Source organism: Vulpes lagopus, chromosome 24, assembly GCF_018345385.1.
Source record: "Vulpes lagopus strain Blue_001 chromosome 24, ASM1834538v1, whole genome shotgun sequence".
NCBI classification, from domain to species: domain Eukaryota; kingdom Metazoa; phylum Chordata; class Mammalia; order Carnivora; family Canidae; genus Vulpes; species Vulpes lagopus.
Window position 1 is genome coordinate 16,016,957 of NC_054847.1, and position 21,003 is coordinate 16,037,959.

The following is a 21,003-nucleotide window of genomic DNA, read 5'->3' on the forward strand; positions in this document are numbered from 1 at the left end:
GATGACCCAAGATGGGAGGTTAAATGACATGCTCAGAGTGAGACAGCCTGTCGATACCAAATGTAGGTTAGATGCATGAGCTGTGGGCTGAGCATCTCCTGAGTAAATCCATCACTACAGAGGTAGAGCACTTGACACCACTTCTCTAAAAGGTTCCCTTTTGAAGAAAATTCTGGTTTAAGAAAAAGAGTTTCTATTACCCAACAATGGGATTCCTTGCTAGTTCTTTTTTGGAATAATTAATTATAAGTCTAAATTTTGCCACTGGTCCTCTGAACTGTCCCTTGATATTAACTAGCAGAATGAATACAATGCCTATGCAAATTAAATCTTCCCAGAATTGGCTCATAAAGTACAATTTCTATTGCTCTGACTAGCAGCTCCAGGAGTTTTACTGGGCATAGGTGGCTAATTCATTTCTGAGTTGTTCTAGACAAAAAAAAAAAAAAACAGGGGATAATAATGTGTAGATACGGTTAATTCTTTTGTTTCTTTTTTTATATAAAAACCTGGCTCCTGGAATTTGAAGAGGTCATTGATGAGCACACAATATGCTGGAAAATCACAGGCTATAGAGTTACTTGGTCTGAGTTTGAAGCCTGCTCAGCCCTTGATATGTAATCAATGCTCTCCTTTTCCTCTCACAACTAGGGAAAGCCTTGATGAACTCAACAAATAGCATGTGGAAGTAAAGTCAAACAGAAATGCTTAATGGCCATTCATTCCTACAACTACTATCCATATAAGTTGCACACTGTCACGTTTTCAACATCACTGAATTAGTAGATTTGGGAGTGGTGGCCACCTACTTCTGAGACTTATCGTAATCATGTCTGGAAATGTCCTGAGAGTCAATCACACTGCACTGCTAAGCACCATGTGTCAAGACTGTCCTACCAGAAAAAACTTCTTCAATCTTCTTTGCCTCTATTTTTATACTATTTGATGCTCACCTACATTGTGACGGATGGCAGCGGGTACCTCTTTGGAACTGCAAGTGACAAAGACAGGGAAGGATCTTGCAGCCTCCCAAGGGAGCCATATGCATATATGAATCTAGTACAAGGCAGTGTGATAAGTTCTATGAAAAGGACCAAATTTACTATGAGAAGGAGAAGCAAAGGAGGGAGGAAAGCCAGTTATCCTTTAGAGATGATTTATTTGCATGATATGAGTATGGATACTGGAGTCACTTGGCTTCGGGTCAGGCCTAATTCTGTAATACTGGCTTTTTAACCTCAGGCAAATCCTTCAGCCACTTTGTACCTCAGTTTCCTTATCTGCAAAATGGGAATTATGCTAAAGATTCCTACTTCATACGGATTTTTAAGAGTATCACATGAATTAATTAATACTTGTAAAGCTGGCACTCTGTAAAACTTAGCCTAACTCCTCCTAAGCAGTGAATTAGCACAGCAATGCTCACAATAGTGGTGGTTGAAATGATCTATTTTGGAGGGCATGTCATGGGACAGATGTCAGCTCAGGCACGTTACGTTCACAATCTTATTTTATTGGCTCTTCCCAGCAAGTAGCTATCATTGCCCCATTTCGTAAGTGATTGCTCACAAAAGTTGAATAACTTGTCTGTGGTCACAGAGGTGGTGAGGGGCAGAGTGGAGATCAACCTTATGACTGTCCAGCTCCTAAGTTCATGCTTCTTCTATCACTCTACACTTTCTGTTACTACTTCTCCACATTTGCACATAAAAGGAATTTCCTTCAATGGAGTGCATGGAGATTTGGCTTTGTTACCAAGCTGTTCCCCATTCATAACTGTCCCCTTCAAGAGGACTGCTGCACATCTTCCAGGAGAAATAGCAGTGCATGCTAATTAAAGTGTGGAGCACCAGATGCTTTGCCAGAAAGTAATTAGTAAATTCTTGAATTAGGGTGCCCCTTACACTGGTGTAGGGCAGAAAACAGCTTACTGATGTGAGATTTTTCATCTTGAGAAGAGGGATCAGCTCCTTTAAACCCTGGCTGAGCTGGGTCTCTGCTGTGAATCGAAGATGTATAGAAATTCAAGCACATGTTCATTTCCTTGTGATTGTTCACTACCTTCTTTAATAAAGGCAAACATTTGCTGAGTGCTAATTGCGTGGCATGCATTGTGTTAAGTGTTTTACATTAGCTATCTTCCTTAACTTCTGTGCCGCCCAATGGTGTGAGCCTTACTGTTGTCCACATTTGGCAGGTGCCCAAAATGTAGACACAGAGGGGTAAGGTAACCTGTCTAGCTTGTTGTGTATCTGTGGGACATCTCGATGGAGCTGGGATGCAAAAGTGGAGATCTGCTCTCTGACCTAGAGGCACTGTGTTATAGTTGCTTCCCTTCTCATTCCTAATCAGAGCCAAAACTTTTTTTTTTTTTTTTTTTTTTTTTACTTCAAACAAGCAAATTGCTATCTTTCACAAGAGAAATATAACCCAGATCTTAGTTCCTAGAGTTCTGGTAGTTCTTCCTATTTGACCACTAATTGGTGCTCTAGCTGAGATGAATACACCTTTTCCCCTTCCTTTAGTTGAACAAACACATGGAAACAAAGAGTATGGATATTATCATTCATATAGGGAGAGAGCTAAAAATCAGTCTAGTGTTTGGGGGCTGGGTATCACCAAAAGAAAAGCTCCTTAATCCTGTATGTATTTTACTTTTACTGTAAATCTCCTTCATTTTAAATCTGTCACTCGCTCTATAAAAATGCGTAGAATAAGAAACCATAAAAAAGTCAAATAAAAACTTTAGCCTAATGATATATTGATTGTGCATACATATCTTTATTTTTACATATTCTGTGTTGTCATAAAAAAACCCATTAAAAGCTGAGTTTAAATAATTATTCAATTCTCACATTACTATTGTAATCAATTGCCTATTATGAAAATTATTGCCATCTTTAAGAATTACTTTGCTAAGTGAAGTAATTAGAACTGATATTTTATTTTCTATTTCAGTTCCCCAAATTGATTTTTTATGCTAATCTTTGTATGAAAAGTGGGATATAAATTTCTTAAAGCAAAATGAATAGGCGAGTCAGACTTCACATTTGACACTTTAGATTGTATTTGTGGGTTTTCAAGGCATTTTGCTCTTAAGAAGACATTGCTGAGTATTATATCTGTCAGCATTGAAGTAGGCAGAAATTTCTCCATTTTATGGTCTTAAATATCTGATATTCCAAGAATAAAGGAGTGGAGACCTTCTACCAATATAAAGAGTTGAAAAATCACACCTGTCTACTAAAATCGCCACAATCTCTTAGAGCTTCAAGAGAAAAGCAGGGAAGGGATAGATACTACTTATTGAATGACTTGGGTGTACCTGACATTAAATTCAATAAAACATATTTTTTGCAATTTCTTATAGTTATGTAGGCAGGCAATAATCATTCGCATTTATACAGATAAGGAAACAAGCGCAGCCAAGAAATGTAATTTGAGTTCTATCAAACAGCAAGTAAGTGGCTGCACTGGGAATCAAACCCCAGTCTGCTGATTCAATGGCTGTGCTTTGTTATTTTCCTTAACCCTGCACAGGCAAACAGTGTCAGTGAACATGTTTTAATGCAAGGATTGGACTTCATGACGATTTTGCCCTTCGACATGACTGTCTCCGTAACATCTCAAATCGAAGAGAATGTCCACACCTGGCTTTTCACTATGGTGAATGGTACAGGGAAACACATGAAATCCCGAGTTGAAAATGTGTTAGAGGCAAAGGCATGAATAATCATTTCAAATATAAATGGAGTTGGTGAGTTGAAGTAAAAGGGAGAAGCACTCAGTGTGACAAGAGTGTAGTCCTGATTCTAGATGAGCCCATATTAAGCTGGTGTATTTGATTAAGTGCCCCCATCACACTGGCCTTGAAATATCTCATTTGCAGAATGAAGGGTTAGGTTTTTTTAGGTAATGACTTCTCTTTTGCTACTGAAATGACTGATATCGAGGCCACCTCTGAAAGTGACATGCAGGCAGCTTGTGTCAGGCAGCAGTGTCCCCAACTGTATCTCACTGCTTCAAAAACACAGCAGGAATTCATTAAATAACGTCACCATGATCTGTCCCCAGTATCCTAGGTGTCTATTAGAGACACATAAATGAGGTTATTATAGTAAATACTAGACAACTAAAAGTGTCAGATCCTTCGGAGGCTCTTGTCATAAATCAACAAACCCCTTGTGGCTATATTAGAAGTCGGGCCTCTCAGCAACTGTTTTCTGATCCCCTCCTGGCTCTACTCCTCCGCTCCTTCATTTTATTATTATAAAGAATGCAACCTACAAATATATCAATGCAATGGACAATGTTTGTTTTCTACATGACATATCCAGTCCACACATAGCATACATGGGTTTTAAATTTAGCTTTGCCACTATTTAGCTGAACTACCTGAACTTCATCTGAACTTCTCTGGCCTTAGGGTCCTCTCTGGCTTGAGATTGCTCGTGTCCTGAGTGCTCCAAATTCAGGGCAAATTTAAGATGCAGGTTGATAAACTGGATCCCTGCATTAATGCTCTGCTAATTGTCTTTGTTTCAGGACTGGGTTCAAACCAGACTGATGTAGAATTGCCCTCATTGTTTGGGGCTGAATTTTGTCCCACCAAAATCCAAACGAAGCTCCAGTACCTCAGAACAGAATCGTGTTTGAAGACAGGACTTTTTTAAAAAATTAATTAATTTATTTATTTAGTCATGAGAAGCAGAGAGAGAGAGAGAGATTGAAAGAGGCAGAGGGAGAAGCAGGATCCACACGGGGAGCCCAACATGGGACTCGATCCTGGGTCTCCAGGATCACGCCCTGGGCTGAAAGGGGCCCTAAGCCACTAAGCCACTGGGGTTGCCCTGAAGACAGGACCTTTAAAGAGGTGATAAAATTAAAATGGGATTGGGGCCCCTGGGTGGCTCAGCAGTTAAGTGTCTGCCTTCAGCTCAGGGTGTGATCCGGCTCCCTGCATGGAGCCTGCTTCTCCCTCTGCCTGTGTCTCTGCCTCTCCCTGTGTCTCTAATGAATAAATAAATAAAATCTTAAAATAAAATAAAATAAAATAAAATAAAATAAAATAAAATAAAATAAAATAAAATAAAATATAAAATAGGATTGGTAGAGTGGTCTCTAATCTCCTACAGCTGTAGAACCTATAAGAAGAGAAAATCAGGATGCAGAGGCATCAGACACAGGCACACACAGAGAGACAACGGCGTGAACACGCAGTGAGAAGGTAGCCATCTGTGAGCCACGAAGGAGGACTGCAGAAGGAAACAAATCTGCCTCCATCTTAATCTCAGACATCCAGCCTCCAGGACTGTGAGAAAATAAATTTCTACTGTTTAAGCCACTCAGTGTGTGGTATGTTATTATGACAGCCTTAGTAAACTAATGTCCTCATTATACCAATAATCAATCTCCTTGGAAAAGATGGAGCATTCTCATGATAATTTCATGCTATAGCAGAGAACACAGAAGCCTAGACAAATTTTCCCTCAAAATTAGCAACTGATTCTTTAGACTATAAACAAATGCTACGATATGTGCTATACTCAGATGTTTAAACATGTTTTATTCCATCAAGTCCATATTTGAACCAAATTTTTAAGAGGTCTGGATTTAAAAATTTGCAACTAATAGTAAAGATTCTCAGAAAATTTAAAGGGCATGATTAAAGGAAAATCCGACAATGGTTTCTTGAGTTTTTTGTTTGTTTAAATCAAATCCCTCAATTTAATAACTTGGTTAGGAAAAAAATTAGTTTATCATCTCAGGCACTTGGTTTTTAATGAACCAAAGTCTTGCACAAAGTGACCAAAGTCTTGTACAGAGTGACAGCAACATGCTATTGTCCAGGGATACCAATAAATGTTCAGAGATACTGTAAGAGTCCTGTAAAAACATACCAGTTACTGCGAATGATAATGAATTTCTGCTAGGAAAAAATGCACACACATGGTCTACCACTGCATTCCAGCTCATTAACTATAGAGTAAATCACAGAAAGCATCCACAGCCTAAGAAGGCCTTGACCCATATACTAGCAACCAGATAACGCACTCCTGTCTTACAGTATAGCTCTCACCAGAAAGATGAACGCCTATTGCACTGTCCACTGATCAGTTATGTTCATTCTTACTGCATTCCAGCAGAGATAATGAGTATCAGGTTCTATCTGATATCTAAGAACACTGAGGCACTGATAAGAGATTTGCTATACCATTAGATCTATTAAGTGTTTGGTGGTGCTGTTGAGACTAGAACCCAAGAAACCCCTGTTTTACTGTAGACATATATTCATTCTTCCCAAGAGAAGGTGCTATTGTTATGTGCAAAGAAAAAAACTGAAGCTGCTAATATAACGTAAATTCTTGGGAATTTAACTACCTATCTTGTTTCTCTCTCCTCCCTCAAGTCACTTCCACCATAGAGAAATGTTGAGTTGTATACATTTTTTAAAAAGCAAATCTGCCAAAGGAAAGAATCTTCTAGAAATAATGAGAAGTTTATGGAACTTTTTCTCTTTTGATCTTTAAAAAGAACACAAGGTTAAGTTGTGGGAGAAAAAAAAAAAAAAGTTTTATGAACCAGGTCCCCTGGGCTGTGAATCCATGCCTCTGAGCTATTTTTAACAAAACATATAAACAGTGGGTTGCTTTGGTCTTTGAAGTCTTCAACTTTGGAATAAGGAAGAACGAAGAATTTCATGACTTTTGACATTTAAGACTCTTTATGTGTGTGAAGGGGGAGCTAATTGAACAAGCTAGGATCAGAGATGGAGGAACCATATTTTAACCAAGCATCGCTAATATGCTCAATGGCAGCCATTAATTTATTTCTACTAAGACAGATAGGCTTCTGTTTGATAACAATAAGGGGAAATAATTAAGAAAATCTAGAGCCAGAGTGAAAAAGATAGTGTCTTTTGACAAGGTGATTCTTCAGTTTGTAATTAGCGACTCATAAAGTGCTATGTATGTTAATTTGGGGGAAGAACAGCTAGTTACTTAAAATACTAATCTTATTTACTTTCTAAACCACCTTTTACTGATAGTTGCTCTATTTTGTCCCATCTCATGATTAGGCCATATGTTTTATGGAAAACAAATCAGTTTTAAAAAGCATCAGTGTATATGCCAGCTATAGTTCTAGAAACATTGGCATCATCTTTGGTTTTAAAAATTTAATTTTCAGGGGGCAGCAATTTGGCTCACTCAGTAGAAAATGTGGCTCTGAATCTCAGGGTTGTGAGTTCAAGCCCCATACGTTGGGTGTGGAGCTTATTTTAAAAAATACAAAATATAAAATTACATATAAAGTTTGTTTTCAGAAGCAACTGTAATGATCACTGCAATCATCCGATTATTTTAGTTTCCTGGGGTTAGAAAGCCAATCTCCACCCCTATGCCCTGCATATTTGGTCTTCAATGAACATCCCAAAATACATATTCCCTGGCAAGCAAATCATTATGTTTTTTAATTATGCCAGCTGACATGCACACAAAGGCTGGCTTTTCATGAAGCTTAAGGGAAAGCACTTGAGAATTACATCAGATCATAGTAATAGCAAGTTATTCATAATTATCTGGAGTTGACAATTTTTTATAGCTTGGAGGTAAATGGCTTCTTGTTTAAATTGAGGGTAATAAACTCTAGTTATCATTTTAGGAATAAAAAACAGCCCTTGTTCTCTTCATCTTAAAGAATGTTTAGGGATCCCTGGGTGGTGCAGCGGTTTGGCGCCTGCCTTTGGCCCAGGGCGCGATCCTGGAGACCCTGGATCGAATCCCATATCAGGCTCCTGGTGCATGGAGCCTGCTTCTCCCTCTGCCTGTGTCTCTGCCTCTCTCCCTCTCTCTCACTATCATAAATAAATTTAAAAAAAAAATTAAAAAAAAAAAAAAGAATGTTTAAAGAACTTATTTCTCCTCGAAAGTCCTTTTCTCTGGCCAACCTAAGTTTAAAAAAAAAGAAACCCTACAAAAATAACCCATAGTATTTTAAATATTGGTAATCTCAGTCTTCTTTTCTTCCTCCTCTCTCTATATTCCACAAATATTTTTAAGACTCTATTATGCATTAAGTAGGATCCAACATAATGCAATTGTTTTGATTTACAAAAATGGCTCTAGATACCCCTTAACAAAATATGGGAAAAGCAGAGACAAGCAAGATATAATACCCATTCCCACAGATCTTTACAATCTAGTTGACAAAGCTAAGAAAGAGGTAATGAATGACTCACAACAAGAAACCTTAGTAAATATAAGTTTAGTATATTTATGACATAAATGACATAAAATAGTGAAGGTAATAAGAGTTCAGAGAAGGTGGTAGTTCCCACTGGTATAGAAGACAAGAATTCTTTGCAGAAGGATGGGATTAAGCTGGATTATACAAGCATATTTTGAAAAAGAGAAGGCATTCTAGAATCTAAGAATTTCACTTCTTATGCTTGACTGAACTCCTATTTTCTTCTCTTTCTCAGCAGCCAGCTCATATCCTCAAGGGGCATCGCTGTTTCCAGACTTCCCAAAGAACATTACCAAATGAATTTATTTAGATACCATCCTATGTCACTGGCTTCATCCAAGCCATTCTAGGTGTGGTCACAGTTTTTCACAGGTCTTTCTTTCCTTTTCTTTTTTCTTCTTTTTTTCTTTACCATTGTCAATTCCATGAATTGCCATCACTTCTGAACGAATTACAAAGACCATTGAATCAAATTCATCTTTGTCATCTCCTACAACCACACTAATTTATCCCATAAGATAAATATTTATTACAGTCTATACATGGCTATAAAAACGTCAAAATATAACAACGTAAGAAGTGACCAACTGGACCACCCTAGCATCTATCTCTGATCTGTCACTCTGAAAAGAAGCAGCAGCTTTCAATTTTTTCTCTGTGCCCATACACCTGAAGGCTAAGGCTTACTCTCCTCACAAAGAGTGAACTCCTTCAAACAGTGTTTCTAAGTGGCAAGAAGATGGTCTCCCTTGCTTAGAGGACTACAGCAGATGCTCCTGTGAGACCAGAAGTATGTAATCCAACAGATTCTCCCCATCCTTGGGGACCCACCATTGAAAATCATCACTTTACTGGATTTATGTTTTTTTTCTTAACATCAAGCTCAAGGAGTGCCATGCTAACTTCCCTTGATAACCTGTTATTGATTTATCATCCGAAAATTTATCTAAATGATTTGTGGGCAGCCTGGGTGGCTCAGCGGTTCAGCACCACCTTCAGCCCGGGGTGTGATCCTGGAGACCCGGGATTGAGTCCCTCATCGGGCTCCCTGCATGGAGCCTGCTTCTCCCTCTGCCTGTTTCTCTGCTTCTCTCTGTGTCTCTCATGAGTAAATAAATAAAATCTTAAAAAAAAATAATTTGTAAAGTATCTCTATTTCACAATACTGGTGTTCAAATGTCCTGTAAAAACTTACCAGCTGTTTATTAGCACAGCACCCACCACACACAACCACCCTAGATGATCTCTTTACCTGTGTGCCTTTCCATTCACATTCTAAACTCCTTGAGGTCAAGAACCTTTTTTTTTTTTTTTTTTTTTTTTGTCTTTGCATTTCCAGCATCTGAGACAGGGCCTGGAGTTTAGCACTATTTAGAAGCACATTAAGTTGCCAGTTTTGCCACTCAAACATGGCCATATATCAGCAACTTCATAAGCTTCAATTTAATCATTATAAGCAATAAATAATGAATGGAAAAATAAAACACAGGCCAAAACATACTTAAGGGCATCAGGGAAAGGAATTGAAGAGGAGAAGAAAACCTACATCTACTGAGATTCTATGCAGAAGGTCTGGCATGGGACCCAGGATCCTTCCTTATAGCTAAAATCACAGATAATCTTATGCAGAGGATGCATGGACCATTGTGTGATAAACACTGCTCTTGGGGACACAAAGGGAGTAGGAAGTGCTTCTGGTCAATTAGGAGGAGACAAGAAACAAGCCTGCCTCCCACCCCTTTCCATACTAATCACCCTCCTCCCACCCAGAACCAGCTGTGCAAGCCAGACTCAGAGAGCCCAGGACAGCTTGGATGACCGTCCTCATCCAGCCTGCTGCTACATATGCTTTTCTCAAAGATACTTTGTCCTTTAGAAAGCCACCAACAGCTTTGTGACTGTTGCACAATAATGCCTCCCCTGCATCCCTCTCCTAGTCTGCACTGTGCATGCACAGAGTGGGATCATTTAGCTCCTGCATCCTTGATTTGTGCCTCTTTTAGGAAAAGATTTCTGTTAATGTGCTCAGAGACAAAAGCACCAAAGGTCACTGTGTTCTTTGTTTCAGGTGGCCTGAAGGACTGAGAACACTGGGGATGTTTGGACAGATTTCATCCTGTTGTGATTAATTAGTGCCCACACTTGACAGGCTAGGGAAGTTCACCACAGTGGTTCCCACAGGACATGCACCGTGTCTTCACCACGGAACAGTGAAAAGCAGGTGAGAAGATGATCTCCACAACTAAATGGGAGGAAATGACCCTGTAAGGCTCACCAGATGTAAACTCCTTGATGCCATCTTCTGAGGAGAACTAAAGGTGAAGGTTTATTCAGTAGAACTCAGAGACACAAATCCTCTGTGGCCATGCATCGCAAATTCAGGTGTCATGAGTGACGGGCATGTTGTGCTAATGACTGTACTCCTTACAACTTCTGCGGTGCTCTGAGCCAGGCATTACTCATGAGGAATGACATATTAAACTCATCATGTTATGTCACCAGACATAGCATGCAGTGTCATGTAGTAGCAACATACTAGCCGTTATGTATATTTTCTTGGGTTTTGGCTTCCCTGAACAATACTGAAAAAAAAAATGATGTATGTAACTTAGGCATGAAGGGAAGAAAAATGTTATTAGCAGAAAATGACAAATATGATATGCCTGCAAAAAAAATCATATGTTAAAATGAAAGAAAGAGAAAAAAGGACCTGTGTACTTAGGCTTAGAGCAGAGAAATATTGCTCTAATATGCCAATTATGTAAGGAAAATACAAGGGAGAAGAAAGAAACTTGACCCTCTGAAAAATTTTATTTCTGAAAATTGTAACGAGACCACCAAAATCTGACAATCATTCATCCATTCACTCAACTGCACATCTGTCCATCCACCCACTCAATAAACATTGACTTAATGCCAACTATGTTAAGGTTCTATCATAGAGAGTTAAAATGTGATCAGATGCAAAACTTATACTAAGTCTGTGTGCTCATAGAGCTTAAATTCTTTTGGGGGAGACAGACCAAAACACATAAGTTTATAATCTAAATTCATGTAGTCAGAAGCAGTGGTATATGTCCAACAAGCTTTGGTGAGGGAGCACTTGATTTGTGGCATTTGTCGTAGTATAAATACTCCTACTTGGGACAATCTCAAACTACCAATGAGATGTCACAATCTATGTGACAATGTGATGTGCACAATCAGGACTATAAAGCAGCAGTATAAAGCCTCCTCCAGCTCATACCTGGATATGACATGAAGAAACAAATTGTGCTAAGTGGCCAGCTATTTCAGGAAAGGGTGAATCTTTTAGGCAAGTGGTTGGAATAACTCTTGGGCTAATGACATTTGAGCAGTGACCTAAATGAAGAGGAAAGAAGCCGTGAAATTACGAAGTAAAGAATTGGAGGAGTAGGGCAAAAATAGTAAGCACAGAGGCCCTGAGGCAGGAAATATATCTTGTATGTCTGAGGTACATACAGAAAGGCCACCGTGTGAGGAGAGGTAGACAGGGGCTAGATCATCTACAGCTGTGTCAGAATTGGGAGGAATTTGAACTCTTTATGTGAGAGGTAGGAATTCAATGAAGAGTTCTGAGCAGGCAGTGATATGACCTGATTTGCCTTTTTAAAGAATCGGTCTGGCTGCTGAGAAACGAACACAGAAAGAGCACACTGCAGTAAAAGTGTCCCCTGCGAAGGTGAAGACGTGATGACCATAGAGGAAGGTACCTAGGTAAGAATGAAAGGGCTCAGATTGGAGTGGTAGAGGTCAAAGTTGGACGAAACACTCAGGTTTGGAATATAATTGATAGGTAAATCTACTGGAAGTCACTGACAGATTGGATAAGAGAGGAGGTGATAGGTCAAAAGTGACCTCGAGAATTTCTGAAACTTAGCTGCTAGGTGAATAACAGGCTTGGCTACCCTGTGGGGTCATTAGCTGAAATGAAGAACACTGAGACAAGAGCAGGTGTATGGGGAAAAAATCACAAGTTCAGTTTTGGTCATTTTAGGTGAGAGTTATTGACATACGAGTGGAGACATTAAGTAGGCAGCAGGTTATACAAAAGTCAGGGGAGAGGTCAGGAATGGAGATACAAATTTGGAGGTCACCTACTCTAGATGATCTTAGTGGTTGTGCCACTGAAGCATCACTTGAGAACCACTTTCTTAGAATGACAGGGACTTGGCCTTTAAGGAGCCTCCAGGGAGGAGGAATCTGTTAAGGGGAGATGTGAGAGGCATAGACCAAAAATCTCTCCCCTGTTAACAATTCATGTTCCTGAAGTTACAGAAATTAAGGAATATTCCATTTCCAGAATGACCCTGTTAAAATCCATATTTAGGGGCACCTGGGTGGTGCAGTGGTTGAGCATCTGCTTTCAGCTCAGTCGTGATCCTGGAATCCTGGTATCAAGTCCCACCACATCAGGCTCCCTCCAGGGAGCCTGCTCCTCCCTCTGCCTATATCTGCCTCTCTCTGTGTGTCTCTCATGAATAAATAGATAAAATCTTTTATAAAAATCCGTATTCAGACTTATTAACAAACTTAAAAGAGACTTCTTACCTATCAACTAGAGAACTGGATATTTTGATGTTCTGGAGGTGGAGCACTGGTCCTCAACCCTGGCTACACATTATCCTCACCGTGGAGCTTTGAAAACTCTTAATACCTAGGTCCCACACCAAGTAACTCTAATTCAACTGTGGCATGGCGGTAGATGGTGTGGCTTTATTTTTAAAGAAGTTGAACAAGAGATAGGAAAGGCAGTGATAGAACCAAAGACATCTGGGTGGAGAAAAAAGGGTGTGGTCTGAGAGTGGTGATGTGCAATGTGCACAGTCAGGGTCACCTGGTGATTCTGAAGGTGGTCCAGGATGTGGCATGAGATGAAGTAAACCAAAAAGATCACTGGGGATAAAGAAAGTGAAGTAACTGAAGGCAGGCAAAGTTTTGGAAACCCTGGAAAATCCCTGGGTACTTTGGAGTATGAGGCTTGCCTTCTTCAGGTTCTACATAGAAGTGGAATCATCGAATGTTTGTCTGTGTTTGGTTTTTTCTTTTTTAAGGGAAGGAGAGAGAGAGGTGGGGGTGCAGAGGGAGATGGAGAGAGGGAGAGAGAGAGAGAGAGAGAGAGAGAGAGAGAATCTCAAGCATGCTCCATGCCCAGCACAGAGCCAGACACAGGGCTCCATCTCACAACCCTGGGATCATGACCTGAGCTGAAATCGCGAGTCAGACACTTAAATGACTGAGCCACCCAGGCACCCCTATGTCTGGCTTATTTCACTTAGCAAAACGTCTTCCAGTCCATCTACATTGTTGCAAATGGCAGGATTTCCTTGAAATTTGCTGAGAAAGTAGATCTCTAGTGTGTTCACACACACGATTTGTATTTGCCAATTATGCCTCCATAAAGCTAAAAGAAAAAAAAAAGAGTCCATTCAAAGTTTCTAACAAGTGCCTTTTGGAATATAACTACTTGATAAGCAGAAGCCCACTGTTACATAAAGTTTTGTTTGAAAAATACTGTTTAGAAATCATTCCAGTATCTAAATCCCCATCCATTTATTTTATTGACCTACCTAGTGTGACAAAACACAAAGGCTGTATTTCAGGTTAGGGTGTGAGAGTAGTTCTCGGAAGCTTTGAAGAACAACATTACAGCCGTCCTGCGCCAATAGCAAGTCACTTCCCCACCTTCCCAAATGCCCACCACTGCACGGAGGACACTGCATGCTGTACTGCAATTTGTATTCTCTCACTCATGAGAAATACAGGCCCCAAGATTGCTAAAAGCAAAGATACTTCTTTCTCTTCCTGACTCCTGCCACCTTAGTATTGTTAAAAAAAAAAAAAAATCGACAACAGTCTCCTGATGATGGCTAATGAATGAAGTTCAATGTCCAACAAAGGCGCTTCATCTTATCAAGACTGTAACCTCCTGCCCAACCAAAAACGATTTACAAGAAATAAAAAGATGCATAACAAAGAGGAGCTAATTTTTAGAAAATCTCTGCAGATTCAGAAGCAAATAAAAAATAAGTAAATACCAAAATATTTCTTGTGAGATGTTTTTCAGGTTTGGTGGCTTTCGCTTGTTCTGAGTAATATAAAATATGCTCTCCCCAAAATAACTCTCAAGCACATTTTTTTTTCCAAAAGCATTTTATTTTGAGCACATATCCTTTTCTACCTCGTATTGCTTAATCTAAAAATGTCCTCTCAACTCTCTCCTTTTGACTGCTTTCCCTCTATCCACAAAAAACAAACAAACAAACAAAAAAAAAACCCACCAAAAAACAAAAAACAAAACCACAGGAAAAGGCATATTTTAATTACTTGTAGGTGGTAAATTCAAACCCTGTTATCACCATTCTGTGGCCTTTGGTTTAAGGAGAAGTCATCTTATTTCCTAAGAAGTGAAGAGACCATAGCATGATGAATGATTTTGCTTTTCCTGGCACCATTCTGACCACCCTTGGAAGACCAAGAGGAAAGGCATGTTGGAAGGGAAGCCCTAATTCTCCCCTGCGTGCTCTTCTTCTAGTTCTTCTCCTGGTAGAAATCTCAGAGAACAGAAAGAGATCAGATGTTCAGAGTCAACTGCTGCCTTTGCATTTTAAGTGTCTCTTGAATCAGGTCACTTCTTTCCAGTGCCACCATACTATTTTGCCTTCCACTCTTGCACGGTTTCCAGAACTAGCCTCCCCTCTTAATCTCATGTTTCCAACTGGACTAGCTCTTCTCTTCTCAGCAACCAGAATAAGTTTAACTTTTTTCATTCTGAAAAAAATGAAAACTTACAAGAAGTGCAAAATTAGAACACAGAGTTCCTTGTGCCCTTCATTTAGCTTTCCCAATGATAACATTTTATGTGACCATAAACACAACATCTAGAAAATGAATGTTGGTCAGTACCATTCTCTAAATTCGGGGTGATCCTTTAAAAATGCCAGCCTGGTCACGCCAAGTCCCCACTCTTTCCTAAACCTATCACTGGCTTCCCACCAACTCTTACAAGGATTAAAATTCTTAAACTGGCCCGTAAATTGTGTGATTATCATTCCAGTTTGGCCAGGACAGACCCAGTTCTCACATGTAGTGCCAACAAACTGTTCCATTTAGCATTTTATTGGGTTTTTTAAATTATTTATTTATTTATTTATTTTTAAGATTTTATTTATTTATTCATGAGAGATACACAGAGAAAGAGGCAGAGACACAGGCAGAGGGAGAAGCAGGCCCCATGCAGGGAGCCCGATGTGGGACTTGATCTCAGGACTCCAGGATCACGCCCTGGGCCAAAGGCAGGCTCTAAACCACTAAGCCACCCAGGGATCCCCTCCATTTAGCATTCAGTATGCTGAAAAGTATGACAGTTTGGATGGTAAATTATGTGGTCAAGTCACTCAGTTCTGTGTCTGGTCAGCCTGTGGAGACCTCCAGCTTTTGTCCTCTGCCACTCCACTTCTGGCTCCTGAGCCTCTGTGACACAGACCTCTTTTAAATTCCTAGGATAGGAGGCAGGATGTGAAATGAAATGTTTCCTCCTGCCACAGGACCCTTGCCTGTTCCCACCTCCATTTGCCTGGATGGCTCCTACTTCTATCAGCTCAGCTAACTCACCACTCCATCTCCAGACTAGGTCACATTTCTCTATTAAATGCCCTCACCATGCCCTGGACCTCTCCTCTGAATTATTTATCACAGTCATAATTTGACATTTGTTTCCACAAATAGAGTAAGCTGTAAGAAGGCAGGGAGCGTATCTGCACAATATCATATCCCCAGAACCAGCAGGAGCTTCCTGCATGGGAGGTGATTACCTTGTAGCTGAGGACTCAATGTATCAAAGCTCACTTCACAGCTTCCTGAGCAACGCAAGCCAAGTGGTTAATGGCTTTAGGAAAAAAGCAAAAGTAAAAATCTCTTGCATTACCTTTGCAGGTTGCTGCCCATGTGGCTCATTTAGTCATTTAAAAACTCAGCTTTAGAGCAGCCTGGGTGGCTCAGCGGTTTGGCGCCGCCTTTAGCCCAGGGCCTGGTCCTGGAGACCCGGGATCGAGTCCCACGTCGGGCCCCCTGCATGGAGCCTGCTTCTCCCTCTGCCTGTGTCTCTGCCTCTCTCTCTCTCTCTCTGTGTCTCTCATGAATAAAATAAATAAAAATAAAATGAAAATAAAAACTCAGCTTTGGAATGAGATAGACCCAGGTTTAAAACTTGGTGTTCATATGCTGAGGAACTTTATGCTAGCAATTTAACTTTGTTGAGCCTTAATTTTTTCCATATGTAAATAGCAGTAGTTGTAATAACGATACGAAAGTCATCTACTCTACAATGACAATTATAATTATTATCATAATGTGATAATTATATAATTATAACAATTATTAGGTATATAATAATTATTATTATAAATAATAATAGTCATCACACTTTTGTGAAGGTTGAATGAAAAAATGCACAATGCTTAATAGTCAGGCATTATTAAGTGAACGTGAACTCTATTATAAAGTTGTTTTAAGTGTATCATTTCCTCTGTGTCAAGATGATTTCCTTGTTTCATAGAAGACATGCAGGGAGGACTTAATGATCCTCACCTGGCACTGCCTCCCCATCACCTGTTCCCCTTTGGTCTCCTCCGGCTCAGACATGCTGTGCTATCCTCGGTTATCCAAGCCCAGGCCAAACCTGCCAGCTTCTTTGACTCTTCCCTTACCTCCACCACACACCAAATCCATCAAGAATGCTGGTCGCCTCCTCTTTGAAATACATGCAGAACCCTGCTGCTCCCCACTGCACCTGCCACCGCCCACCATCCCGACCTCCTCAGATGACTCCATCAGCCTCCAAACAGGTCTCCCTGCCTCTGCCCTTGTCCAGCAGAGCAGCCAGAGGGACACCATTAAATTCCAAGTCATGGCAGGTTATTTTCCTGGCTCAAACTCTTCAAGGCTTCCAGGGACCCCATGGAATAAAGTACGAAATGCTTCATGAAACCTCTGCCCTCTCTTGTATTCCCTCTGGCTCATTCCTCCCTCTTTCAGATCTTTTCTCAAAGAGTCTTCCCCAAACACCCTACTTAAAGCCCACAAGCCCAACACTCTATCCACTCCCCGCTTTTGTTTCTTCACAGCACTCATCACTTTCTATACTTTTTGCTTATTTATTTTCTTTATAATCTGTCTTTCCCACTACAATGGCAGGTCCATGATGGTAGGGATTTTTGTCTCCTCTGTCCCTGCTGTCTCCCTAGCATCTAACACTGTGCCTGACCTGTATTAGGTGCTCAGTGAATATATCTTGAATGAGTATACAGGTGAATAAATGAATGAATGAGGCACCACTGTTCCCAGGCAAGAACTGTCTCAGACACAATTTGGCATAAATTACGAGGCACAGACTAAAACCGCAAATCTGCTTCAAGTGTGTTGGGCACGGCTCTAGGAAGAGGAGGAAGGTTAGGGCGCACCTAAGCACATGCTGATGCATGGCTCAGGGACAGGCCAGCCTTAGCAGGGACGCTCATAGTACCTTGGTAGTAGCGGTGCCTGCCTTATCACTTTGGGGCTGCCGAGTGGCTGAGTGTAGGATGAGGGTGGGTGCTCTCCACCCATAAAAAGGGAAGCAAGTGTTCACATTCAGACCATGATCTGATGTGGCGGGCCCATCAGGGATTTAGGTGGATTGCCCAAACTCGGGGAGATATCAGACACAGAAGACTCTAGCTAGAAATCCCACTGGCTTGGGGGCCAAAATGAGGCAGTTTTTTACTAGCCAAATTAATTTCCCTTCTTCAATATGTATGGGATTTCCAGAAGAACATGTGCTGAGAAACTGTCTCAAGATCCATTGTCCAGATGTTGGCAAAATACAAGCCAAAAAAAGAAATATTTAAAGTCGGCTGCCTGTCTTGTGACTCCACAGCTTTTTGCCAAACAAACAAGCTTGTCTTGCTAGAAGCTCCAGACTGAGCCAAGGCTCTGGGTGGACCAGCCTTAAAAGAAACCTTGGGCTGTATTCAAACAAACTTGGACCAAGCAAAGGACACTGAATTCTCAATTAGAATGCAGCTATTCACAAACTCAAGGGAATTGAACTTTGCTATGAAAAATATCCAAGGGCTGTAGTAGTACTGAGATCTTGAAAAATCAGCCTACAAATGTGAAGTGTGAATTATGTACTCCCGTCAGCAAAAGGCAGGAAGCAGTTGCAAAAAGAACAAACTGGAATATTACCTAATATTCTGAGATAGAAGATACTCCCACAGTCTTTAAGGCTCAAAGGCAACCCACAGACATTCTAGTCCAGGTATCCCAAATCTCTCTTCCCCGGACTTGAGCACAGTCTCTCTGAAAGTTGCCAGACACATCCGGGCATTTGCGATGACTGTTCTCACACCTCACTGAATTATCAATTCTTCCTTATGCTCAGTATGTAATACTTAACCTCGGGCCTTTTCATTACTTGTTCAAACTCCCTTCTCTACCCAAGTATTTGGGCCCCCTTGATATCATCATTACACATCAGGCTGGGGTAAAGAACAAAATCTCCAGAAGTTCAGAAGTTCTGGCCTAGGGAATTCTCAGCAGTTGGTCTGATACATCAACTAATAGACAAGAAAGTTCTTTTTTTTTTTTTTTTTTGACAACAAAGTTCTATAGGAGATAACTGAATCATCACCTCACTTATTAATGCTAAAAGCAATATGATGGTGCAGGCCTTCTGATTTCTAACAGAACACCTCTACCAACATTAGAAGGGCAGACAAAATAAGTTAGCTTCTAGTTTTTCTAGTATGTGTGCAAAACTGCATATAACTGCATATAACAATATTAAGATATTATAGCTCTCCAGGTAACACATCCTTAAATCTTAGAAAACAAATGCTTGGTCAAAAGAGTGCCCATGTATATAAGGCATATGATAAGACAACCTGAAGAGGCCACTTTAAGCGACCAGAAGTATTAACTACATATATTCTATCTAGCTTCTATAATAATGTCATTATCTTAGATGAAAAATAAAATCATTCTGGGTGGCTAACATGGTGTACAATAAAATATTTACAGTTCTTAATATTTGTACTTAAAATAATTGCTTGAGGCCTTCACACAGAATCAAAATTAAACATTTAATAGCTCATTGACCTTTAATGTTTATCACTCCTAAAACTGTGGATAAGTGAAAATAGGTATTTTATTCAAATGAAATCATAATATTTTTGTAGCTTAAATTTTTTCTCTAGCTCAATTTGGTAATAGTGTGGTACTTTACTTTACATGAGTCATTATGAGGCTATCTTAAACTGTAGTCATTGCCCTAAAGAAAATGTTTATGGCCTGACTGGGATAATTATATTCTCCTATTAAATATCACTCCTCCAGGGCTAGTTATTGTTGAGTACAAATGTGCCACTTTATATGCAAATAAAATGTACTGAGATGTGAATAAAAAGTTCTGCATATATCTACTCACAAATCATCTTATTATGATTCATATTAACAGATAGAACTTCTCAAGATGTGAGATGCTAATATCACATATAAGAGGCAATTCTTTCCTTGAATTTTTGCTTTCAACATGTTTAGATACAGCTGGAAATATTTGCTTTTCTCACAGCGATCGCAGATTGGGGTTTGCATTCTGCGTTGTATCTTGAGTCAAAAGATTGTACAGTCCTGTGATTACTCATTCCCAAAACTTGTTTTCTTTTTTCCTTCTGCCCTTCAATCCGTTTCTCACATACCCATACACCCGAAAAAAACTCAGGACACCTCAGAGTCCAGAGTTTCTAAGAAAGTTTCTTAAATCCATCTTAGCAAAGCAGAGAACTCCCACAAATGTTACACAGAGTATAGTCATCTCATGGCCACATATTTGCATTTCCTCTTTTAAAAAAAAATCGATATTCTTTGAATTGGATCTTTGAGCAAAAATATCATGGTAAAAGCCATGAGCAATGTTTTTGTATCTCAAATCCCATCTCAGACTTGTGTCTTGTATTTTTATTAGGCACCTCTCATCGTGCTATGAAACAACTATTTTTTTTAAAAAACTAGGTGATGCGTATTTTGTCCCTATATGTGCAGAGTCAACGATATAAGATGAATACTGACTATGTAAGGAAGGAATAAAATAAAGCATTTCATCACCATTTTTACCTTTCCCTGAAGCTTTGCTGTCCTTGCCTGGAACTGTCAAAGGAATATGGGAAGCCCAGTGGCATGAATGCCAAGGATGGAACTCTGATTTTTCTGGCCAATGTATGGAACTCTGATTTTTCTGGCCAATGTATTGAACAAATTTCGAATCAGAGTCAAAGGATCATTTAGCCAAAGGAAAAAATGTAGGTGAGGACATTTCAGGGCTGTATCACCAGATCAAGACATTGAACATTTGGGAATTTAATTACTTATGTTGAAATGTGGGGAAAGCCCTGTTTCCCACAAACTAAAATGTCTTTTATCCAGGAGTCAAAACTAAATATTTATACTTCTTGAGAAATACCTAAAATTTTATGATTGAATTTATAGTCTATTATGCTTTTTAAATTAGGGCCTAGGGATAACAGGAGAAATCATAAGGTCAGTATTTATATTGGGAGCCTGGGTGGCTCAGTCGGTTAAGCATCTGCTTTCAGCTCAGGTAATGATTTCAGGGTCCCTGGATTGAGGCCCTCATTGGGCTTCTCCCTCTCCCTTTGCTCCTTTCACTGCTCATGCTCTCTGCCTCTCTCTCTCAAA

The 21,003-nt window shown here is 39.9% G+C and overlaps 1 protein-coding gene across 7 annotated transcripts in view; it reads right to left on the reverse strand.

Annotated features, from left to right (window-relative positions):
* The window catches only part of NCKAP5 (NCK associated protein 5), a 947,236-nt gene that overhangs the window by 626,496 nt on the left and 299,737 nt on the right, over window positions 1-21,003 (reverse strand). The window lies entirely within an intron of this gene.